This window comes from Podarcis muralis, chromosome 7 (genome assembly GCF_964188315.1).
Source record: "Podarcis muralis chromosome 7, rPodMur119.hap1.1, whole genome shotgun sequence".
NCBI classification, from domain to species: Eukaryota; Metazoa; Chordata; class Lepidosauria; order Squamata; family Lacertidae; genus Podarcis; species Podarcis muralis.
Window position 1 is genome coordinate 340235 of NC_135661.1, and position 10581 is coordinate 350815.

Sequence of the window (10581 nt, forward strand, 5' to 3'; positions counted from 1 at the left end):
AATCCCTCGTACTTGCGGGGGACTGCCTGCACCATGCCTAGGTGCAGTTGCTGCCCAGCTTCCTCCCCTTGGCTGGACTGGATGCAATGTTGAGCACAGTACGATGAGCAAAAGGTGAGCTGTCGCTGGTACCACGCCACTGCTGGACTGTGTCTCTCCAGCCAGCTCATGCCTAACACTATAGGCGTGTCTGATAGGCGGGTGACGTTGAAGCTAATGACTTCTCGATGATTTCCAATCTGCATCACCATGGGAGGCGTCTGTTGCACAACTTGCCCTCCTAGCAATTTTCTGCCATCTACCGTGACTACGTTCAGGGGCGTCGTAGCTGGCAGAAGCGCTATGCGATGCTGCTTGACGAACTGCACCCCCACAAAGTCCGCGTTGCTTCCAGAGTCGATTGTAATGGGGACTTCCAGGGTGGTTCCATTCGGCAACTGGAGTGTTGCAGTGAGCTGCACCGCTGGCTTGGGTGGTAAGGGGTCTGTGTGCTGGGGACTGCTCTACAGACTCGCCTGGCTGAGCCCCAGCATCGCTGTCTCCAGCCAGGCACTGTCGTTTCCCTGAAACTGCTCCTCATGAAGTACGTCTGCTGCGACCATTGCTAAAGCTGCAGTGTGTCTCCGGAACCTCTGGGGACACTCTTTAGCCATGTGCTGTGCACTATCACAGATGTAACATTTCCTGTTCCCTCTAGGAGGCTTCTCCTTGACTGCACCGGACGTTGGGGCTCTGGCTGCTGTCTGAGCTCTAGCACCGCCAAGCTCCATTGGTTCCTCCCCCTGCCGTATTAGAGGCGAAGGATGCGCCTGGCCGAACTCCCTGGGGATAAAAGGAGGTGCCCTCGCTGGCGCACGCGCCTGGCGACCTTCCTCATTGTGCCAAGGACGTTCTTCGTGTCGTATTCAAATCGCAAGAGCCCTCTGTACTACGTCTGCTAGGGTTTGAGGTCTGTCACCCCTGGCCAATTCATCTTTTATGGAGCTGTGGAGTCCCTCCCAGAACAAATCTCTCACTGGTTTGGAGTCTTTCTCCCAGCCCAATACAGTCAGCAATGCAAAAAAGCGCGAATGGTACTGACGCACAGTGGCTTTGCCTTGTCTGAGTCCGTGCATCTGTTGGCGCGCAACATCAACATCCACGGTGGACTGGAAACAAGCGTCCATCGCTTTAATAAATTCATTAGAATCGCGGCGGGCAGGACCATCTTCACGCCACAAATTGCGCAGCCACGCTCTGGCGTCTCCATGCAAATGAGACACAATAAAACCCACTTTCTCCTCCTCATCGAAGCAAATGCAGTGCATATAGGACGTCTGCTCTGAAACTGGGGTAGTGCTTCAGGTTCCCATCGAAGGGGGCTACTAAATTTCCTCCCCGCCTTCCGAGTCCGATTCCCTCTGATCTGGACCCCGGGAACCCCTCTTTGCACGCACGTTCCCACCTGGTTTGCAGATCGTGGCATCGCGCCTCTGCTTCTTCACTCTTCTTCTGGGAGACCACTACCGCAGTGGAAAGCTCGGAGACTGCGTTCCGTAGTGCTGTCAACTGTTCTTCCGCACTCATGGTTGCCACACTTCGTGAGCTTTGCAAAAAAAATATTTTGCGTTCTTTTTGAGAGGGGACTTACTGTCAGGGCCGCCTCAGGTCCCAGCTCACAAGAGACCAACGCCAAGTCCACTTTATTTACAAAAGTCTTTATTGAAGTACATTGTTTGTTCCACAGCCGAGGCGCGCAGCCCCACGTCTGTTATGCTTAGACCGCTGAAGTCCCCTCTGAATCAGTCCCGCCTCTACACCAGTTTAAGAGGCTTGTGCTAGTCCACCTCTTCCTGTCCTTCCTTTTCCGCAGGGTCTTTCTGCCCCCCTGGGTTCCTTCCCTCCTGCTTTCCCCTGACGCTGAGTCCCCAGACGCCTGCTCCCCCCTCCTCCGTGCTTTGGGACCAGGCTCCTCCTCCGGGCTCTCCGCATTTCCGCACGCCTCCACATTTGAACTTGGCTCGCGTTCGCTACCCCTGACCTTCCTCTTGACAGTTATACTACTCTCTGTACTACTCTCCGCCCCTTCCGGCAGGACGTCTTGCCCCGATCTCCTTCCCCTGTCTGCTTCCTGCTCTGCTCCATGTGTCACACTGGGAACTCCACCCTCTTCACTCCGTTCCGGCTGGGAAGCCGGCCCCGATCTCCCACTCCCACTCGGGGTTTCCCTGCTGCTCCCCTGCTCCTGACGAGTCCCCCCCTGTGGCTCCCCTTGGCCTGACCAGGGGCGCCCCCTTTTGGGAATCCTCCGATTCACTTGAGAGACTCATGGAAGCCCTCAAGTCATTGTCATCCTCCTCCTCCTCATTCCTGGATTCTTCCCCCTCGCTCTCAGTCTCCTCCCTCATCTGTGCCTCTCTCCCTGAACCCCTGACAGCAGGGATTTATGTTATGCAAAGTGAAGCATGGAAAGAGAAGAAGGGAAGTCATTGATATTTTTTAAGGATGTAAAATGAGTATTTTAAATCGTAAAACAGAAAATTTAATAAAAATTATATAAAAAGAAAAAGAAAGAAGCTATCATTTCCCTGCATTGCAGGGGTTTCGACTTGATAACCCTTTGGGTCCCTTCCAATGCCACGATTCTGAAGTCTTCCAATTCCTCTTTCTCCCCTCCTCCCCCCCAGGTCTCCGGCACCTGCCTGCGCATCCCACAGGTCTCCTCCGCCAATTCCGGAGAGTACGTCTGCCGTGTCAGCAGCACCACCGTCACTCAGGAGGCTGCGCTGGTGGTCACCATCCAAGACGGCGAGAGCCAGTCCCATCGTGAGTCTCCTCCAGCGGAGGCTGAGACCCACCCCTCCCTCTCCTAGCCCTTAAATTTGTGTTGATCTAGGCAGCCTTGAGAATATTCGCTGGAGACCCTCATTGCTTTAAGGGAATGGCTCCCAAAGTGGGTGGTATCTCCCGGGGGGAGGGAATGGGATTACCTAGGGGGCAGGTGCTAAGAAGCAAGCAGGTGGGGGCGGGATCTCCAAGTGTGTCAATCACTTATGTATGATTGACCAATCCGGAACCTCAGTTGAAACGCCTTTCTTCCTTCATATTTAAAATTTCAAAAGAGGTGTGGGAAAAGGAGACAACAGGGCAGGGGGGGCAAATATGGGAGATACGTACATTGAAAATGTTGTCTGTAAGAATAAAAGAAAATGATTGTGAATGAGTTTAGAGATGGTGTTTAACACCAGGCAGATTAAATGAAATAAACAAGGAATATTATGTTGGAGGGGATGCCAGGATTCCAGGAATTACGTTCACATGTGGTGGGGGTGTAAATATGTAAAAAATAAATAAATGACAAAGGGTGTTTAAGGAGATAACAAAAATCACTGGGTTAAAGCTGACCCAAAGTCCAGAGGTAGCATTCTTATCCATTTACGATGGGGTGGAAGGTTTGCAGGCTAGGAAGGACTTGCCCACAAATTTTTTGACAGCCACGTGAAGGGGCAAGCAGAATATAAAATGGAAGAACGGTATAAAAATGTTTGTGGGATATAGCTATTGATGATAAATTAAGGTGTGCCGTTAAGGTAAGATGGGGACTATGCAGGAGAAATGACTTTGAGGAGATATGGAAGGTGTTTGTAGAATTTGTACTGCTAAAACGGAAAGGGGTCAAACCATCGCAAGTGGTGTTGAAATTTTGGGAGGTTGGATAGTTACAATGGAATGGTCTTGGGGGTGGGGCGCACATTTTTATTATTTTTTATTTGTGATTATCACTTGGTTAAAATAAAATAATAATTTATTTTTTAAAAATTTGAACGTTACTACACATCACATTCAAAGCTGTTTCCTTTGGCCCTTTTGCTTATGTCTACCCTTCGGAGTGGTCAGAAGATATCCAGGTACTGGTAACAGCTGTTGATTTTATGGCAAGATTTTATGGCCTCTCAGCTGTGGTCAGGGAAGGCTTGTCCATGTATGTTAAGGAGCCACATAGAAATAATGATATCCTATGAGTTTCTTTCACTATTTTGTTTTGCTTGGTAAGAACGTGCAAAAATTATTTTTCATGCAATATCTGGCATCGCAGTTAAACAGCTGTCTCGGATTAATTACATTCAATAGTTCGATTTTGTTTTTTTGTTTTTTGTTTTTTATATGATATTTATTGGGGGGAAAGCTTTTTTTTTAAAATTACACACACACAAAGAAAAAACAAGACAGAAAAAAAATAAAAAATAAAACCATCATTCTCAAATTCTCCACTTTCAATACCTTCTTTCTTTGACCTCCTCCTCCCTTTTCTTGTATCCTGATTAATAATAATCGCAGCAAATCCTTTCCTTAATTCATAATATTCTGTCATTACATTGTTGTTGTTTAGTCGTTTAGTCGTGTCCGACTCTTCGTGACCCCATGGACCAGAGCACGCCAGGCACCTCTGTCCTCCACTACCTCCCGCAGTCATTACATTACCTTAATCTATTTTCATCTTATCATATAAAAAACCTTAAAGTTTAAAACTTAAATCTTATTTTTACCAACTTCTCCTAACCATAACATTCTTACCTAATTCTTTAGACATTTTTACAAGAGCCAAGTAATTTCATTTCAACATTTTTCTAACATTCATCAATTTTATAGAATAATCCTAATTAAAAAAAAAAGAAAAAAGCAATCCAATCTTCATCCAGCGTCCCTTCCTCCTGGTCCCGGGTTTTGTCAGTCTTTATCCTATTAATCTAGCACATTAACCTGGTAATCTTATATCTGAGGCCCTCAAGTCTCTTCCATGTCCCTTCCGCAGCTCTTCTTCGTATTTTCCTTTCATTCGTGGGAACTCCAGCTTGGCAATGCTTTGGACCCTTTTCAACAGATCAGCCCCTTTTCCATAGACCAGACTGGACTCCATATGGTATTTAAAAACATGTTCCAGATTCCCTCCAAAATTGAGAGCCCCCACAGCTCCAGACATCTGATGGCCCATTGCCAGACTTAAAAAGTCCAAATCTCCCTGTATAGGGGGGGGTCTATCCAGCCCCCCATTTCCAAACCTAACCAAACTTTATCTTTCCAAGTCTGGTTTTTTCCAAGTTCATTTGTCAAATCCAAAAATTTATGTTCCTGCTGGGCTGCTGCTCCCTCCGTCTCTGGCGCCCAAGATTCAGCAACATCCTCTTCTTTCAGTTGTTCTGTCATGGCACACTCCTGTTTTAGTTCCTGGGTGGGCTCCATATAATTTCCCACTACCTGTTCAAAGGTTCCGTCCACATTAGTCATTAAATCTGTCTTTTGGCTTAACTGATCCAATAGGGCATTTATTTTGCAGAAAGCACCCAACAGTGCTTCTGAAGACATTGTCCTGCAAGGTCACAAATCCTTTCCCACGGTTGTAATCTGAGGCCGCTGCAAACTCCCAGGAATTAGTTACAATCTCACAGTCCCCTTCTAGGGGGAAAGCTTCTAGTTGTTCTTTCTTTTGATAACAATAGCAACAAAGTTTCTTTTTTAAGATATTTTGTCCATATTTGTACTTTTAAAATGCGAAAGGAAACAATGGAATCACTATGTTTCTCTTCTCTTAACTATCTGTCAGAGACATTTGTTTCTGGTCAATGAGCTTCAAACGTCAATTCTGACACCCCGCTCCAGGATCAGGACGGTGGAAAATTACTTTGCTTTAAACTCACTTCTGCAGGTTTAAACAGCCCAAAAAAGATCCCCCTTCTTCTCCTGCTGCCGAAGGGAGGTTCAGCGATTTTAAATGATGAAAGCCAATCCTTTAAAAGTGATTTTCAAAGCTCTAGTTTACGTTGTCTTTGCTTTGTTCTGGCTACAAGAAAACGGAAGGCTGACTTCCTGTTTAGACCTTCCCATTTCAGTACCAAATTAGAGTAAATTTTAAGTCCAAATTCCTTTCTATTGCGCCAGTTAGGTTCAATGTTTCAGTACTCACGGGTGGTTATTTTAGATGCCAAATTGTCCCAGGAAAAAGGCAGCGCTCTCCGGCAACGGCTCTGCGGCTTCGCTCCGCAGAAAAAGTGATTGACTCACAGCACCGCGCCACTTCCCCCTCGTCGCTTCGGAGCCCGTTAGTGGGTTCCTTTGCGGGTTGGGGGCGCACTAAGGGTGCCCGCCGAGTCCCACGGTCACAGGCTTCATCCGCCTGTGATTTCCAGAAGGGTCCCCGCTTCGCCGCAGCAGAAAAGACCCGTTTCATGCGGAACTGGTCCCTCCAAGTCAGAGGGAGTCCGCCATTGCCGATGGCGCCACCCCAGAAGTCCAATAGTTGGATTTTGAATGCAAGTGCAATTAGCGTATTTTTCACTCTATAAGATGCACCAGACCATAAGACACACCTAGTTTTTGGAGGAGGAAAAGAAGAAAAAAATTATTCTGAATCCCAGAAGCCAGAACAGTAAGGCTTCTGGGATAGCCGCTGATGCCTCTCCTGGGCAGTGGGATGAAGGCTCCCCCTGCCCGGAAGAGGCTTCGCGTGGCTAAGCCAGAAGCTAGAACAGCGAGAGGGATCGCTGCGCAACGATCCCTCTTGCTGTTCTGGCTTCTGGGATAGCTGCGCAGCCTGCATTCGCTGCATAAGATGCACACACATTTCCCCTTACTTTTTAGGAGGGAAAAAGTGTGCCTTATAGAGCGAAAAATATGGTAATCGCTACTTTTCCTTAGCACAGTGGTGTCCAAACTTTTTCCAAAGGGGGCCAGATTTGTTGTTGATCTTTTTTTTAGGATAGAAGTTGTTGAGCTTTATTTAGGCTTGGAGTTGTTGAGCTTCTTTGAGGATTGAAGTTGTTGAGGGTTTTTTTAGGATTTTACCCCAGGAAATAAACTGCCACAGGGGCCAGATTAAACCGACCGGCGGGATGGATTAGGCCCCCGAAACGGACTTTGGGCGTGCTTGCCTTAGCGGGTCGTGCAAACCACTCTTCTGAATGATGCTTTTTAGCAGGTAGGGTAGAGGGTACAAAGGGGAGAGTTTATGGAACCAAGGGAACCAAAACCAAAAGAAAGTTTGGGAACTGTTGATCTTAGACTCCTGCTTTCTCCCCACATTCTTGCAGCTTCAGACACGGTTTCCCCTTTGAAGATCGAGTCTTCGTCACCCTCTGCTGTTGAAGGGCAGACCTTGGATCTCACCTGCACTGCCCCAGGCCAGCCCCAGGCCATATTCACATGGTACCGGCGAGAGGGACCCCTGCCAGCTGGCCACCGGGTAGGGAAACAGTCAGGCCCAGAAGGCCTCTTTGGGCAGCGGGGGGAGGGCAGTGTCCAGGTTCACGTGGGGCACCAGCACTGTGGGTAACAGGGAGCGTTGGCACCTTTCTTGGGTACGAGATGCCAGGAAGATGCTTGCAAAGAGAGAACTTGCCTTTAGCTGTGACTGCAGGAGGGTTGGACTCAATGACCTCCTCCAAATCTACGATTCCATGCAAAACAACAAAGCATGGGATGGAACAATGGAGAAAATTCTAGAACAACAATGGGATATCAGCTCCGCGAAAGGCATGAGGGAGAACAGCAACAACTAGAAAAAGATAGATACAGTGGTACCTCGGGTTACATACACTTCAGGTTACATACGCTTCAGGTTACAGACTCCGCTAACCCAGAAATAGTGTTTCAGGTTAAGAACTTTGCTTCAGGATGAGAACAGAAATCGTGCTCTGGTGGCGCGGCAGCAGCAGGAGACCCCATTAGCTAAAGTGGTGCTTCAGGTTAAGAACAGTTTCAGGTTAAGTACAGACCTTCGGAACGAATTAAGTACTTAACCTGAGGTACCACTGTATAACATTTTATAAGGACAGGAAGAAACTCCACCGACAGAATAACTGGCACACACAGGAAGAGCAAGGATATAGTTTTGAGTGCCTCACTTGTAAATTTATAAATCATTTTCATTTAATGCGGCAAGACGAATAGAAGTTATTAATATTGCAGTTGTTGTATAAGGGATTGTTATTCTGACTGGAATGTAGTTGAAATTAATAAGATTTTGGAATGCTGAAATAAAGAAAACCATCAATTATAGCACACAGGGGGCCACCTAAATGATACAATTCGGCATTTGAACGATTGGTGTTAGTAAATTGGTATTGTTATAATGAGGCTATAATTGGAATGTAATTGAAAATTAATAACTTTTTTTTTTAATGGCAGGAGAGGAGGTAGGTCAAAGAGACACCAGGAGCCCCCTGTGATGTTCTTGTTTCATGCAGCCCCCCCCCCTCTCTCTCTTGGCACACACAGGTTGTCGGTGGTCGCCTTCGCCTGGTCCAGCTCACCCCAGCCGACTCCGGCGAGTACGTCTGCCGTGCGAGTGGTGGAGCTGTCCCGCAAGAGGCTTCCTTGGTGGTCTCTGTCCTAGCCAGCGCCAGCGCTGCCTCCCGTACGTCTAAGGTTCTGGGCTGGATGGGGGGCGGATAGGAGAGATGGGCGGTGTCTTTAGAGGGTCAGCCTTACCCTCGCTCCATCCCTGCAGGCCTCCAGAGTCCGGTCATCTCCATCGACCCCCACAGCACCGCTGTGCGCAAGGGAGTGGACATCTCCTTCAAGTGCCGGCTCCACGATGGCGCTCAGCCCGTCGAGATCTCTTGGAAGCTGCCCAACAACCAGCTGCCAGGTAGGCGGGCTCGCGATGGCCATCTAGACCTAGCATCAGGTTGTAAGAAAGGAAGGAAGTGAAGGGGTGCGGGAAGCTCCTGTCAGCTCAGCTGACAGGCCAGCAACTTTTGGAACTGGTCAGTAGAGCAGCTTGCAGTCACTAAGAACTTGAACCTGAGCTTGCTTATTTCCTCCTCCCTCCTGGTGCATCTTCCTTTTGCGCAACACACACGTACATGCCCATGATCTCCCGACTTGAACCTCCTTTTTCTTTTTTGTAAAATTTATTTATTTGGCTTTCCAAATTACGATTTTACAATCGTATAGCAACATACAATATAAAAACAAGATTCCACAGAATCTCCTGGACTTCCCTCCTCCCCTTTGTGAGTCCTTTTATTAGTCCTTTCCTCCTGCATCTTTTATAATAATCCAAATCTTTTGCATCTCCATTATTCCCAAAATTCACCATTAAACTACAAGTGTTATTCCAATCCCACTAATGCTTTTAGCTGTTTACAATGGCTTTTCAGATAGATTATAAATTTTCCCCACTCCTTATTAGAATTTTGGTCTTCCTGATATCTGATTCTTCCTGTCATTTTTGCCATTTTTGCATAATCTGCCATTCTTCTCTGGTAGAGACTTTATCTTCTTTCCATCTCTTGCCTAATAGATATGGCAGCTGGGGTCACATACATAAATAGTCCTTTCTGCTCCTTTGGGATTTTGGCACCTAGAATTCTCAATTGATATATAAATGAATAACTAAGAAGGGACAGGCCTGGACAGAGCTCTCTCTCCCACTTCCCCGCTACAGATAATGTGAAGATCAGCCCCAACGGGTCTGTGGTCACCATCTCCAACGCCCAGAACCAGGGGACTTACCGCTGCCTCGTCTCCAACTGATTTGGGATAGCCAATAGTGTGGTCAACCTGATAGTGCATGGTAAGTGGGCATTGTGAAGCGGAGAAAACACCTTGGTTCCTGGAAAATATCAGGGTACTATTATAATGACTTGATTAGTAGTGTCGCCTTAAGCCCGAAGGTGGTGACTTACACAGCACACAGAGCTAGAATAGTTATAGCTAAAAGTGTTCACACTGTAAGGTAAAGGTAAAGGGACCCCTGACCATTAGGTCCAGTCGTGACCGACTCTGGGGTTGCGGCGCTCATCTCACTTTATTGGCCGAGGGAGCCGGCGTACAGCTTCCGGGTCATGTGGCCAGCAGGACTAAACCGCTTCTGGCGAACCAGAGCAGCGCATGGAAACGCCGTTTACCTTCCCGCCGGAGCAACATCTATTTATCTACTTGCACTTTGACGTGCTTTTGAACTGCTAGGTTGGCAGTTAATGGATTCTCTTGAAAACATAAAACCAAATAAACATAAGTCTTATAAGTCTCTGAAAGTCTTTGAAGACTATGCGAGTCTCTGAAAGAAGCAATGGGTCAGATTCTTATCTGGTTAAAACAGGCTGTAAAGCTTTGTTTATGGCATCGAATGCTGCCGAAGTAGTTCGCAAACAGACGTTGTGAACAGTGATTCTGGATATTCCCACTGTTTTGTGGAATTCTTCTTCAGCACAGCAGAAGGATACAGAAATGCTTCATAAACCCATTCACCATATAGAGGGGGACGTACCTTGTGTTTTATTTCACATTATTTTGGCATTATAGTTTATGTGCATAGTTCATAATATTTCGAGTTTATTGTAGTTACCATACATATACAGGTCATTGTTTTAATATTCGTTTATAGTTTATGAAGCATTTCTGTCATTTGGTTTTATGTTTTCAAGAGAATTCATTAAGAGTGCATATTTGGTGACTTTCAGAGATTCATAAGTTTTCTGTTTATGTGATTTCATATAGGTAAAGGTAACGGTACCCCTGCCCATACGGGCCAGTCTTGACAGACTCTAGGGTTGTGCGCCCATCTCACTCTATAGGCCGGGGGCCAGCGCTGTCCACAGA

At 47.0% G+C, this 10581-nt stretch overlaps 1 long non-coding RNA gene across 1 annotated transcript; it reads left to right on the forward strand.

Moving 5' to 3' along the window:
• Nucleotides 1–7070: 7070 nt before the first annotated feature.
• Nucleotides 7071–8620, forward strand: LOC144328588 (uncharacterized). Its single transcript, XR_013393815.1, has 3 exons — nucleotides 7071–7216; nucleotides 8251–8389; nucleotides 8483–8620. It is a non-coding gene; the product is annotated as an uncharacterized LOC144328588 (long non-coding RNA).
• The last annotated feature ends 1961 nt before the right edge of the window (nucleotides 8621–10581 follow it).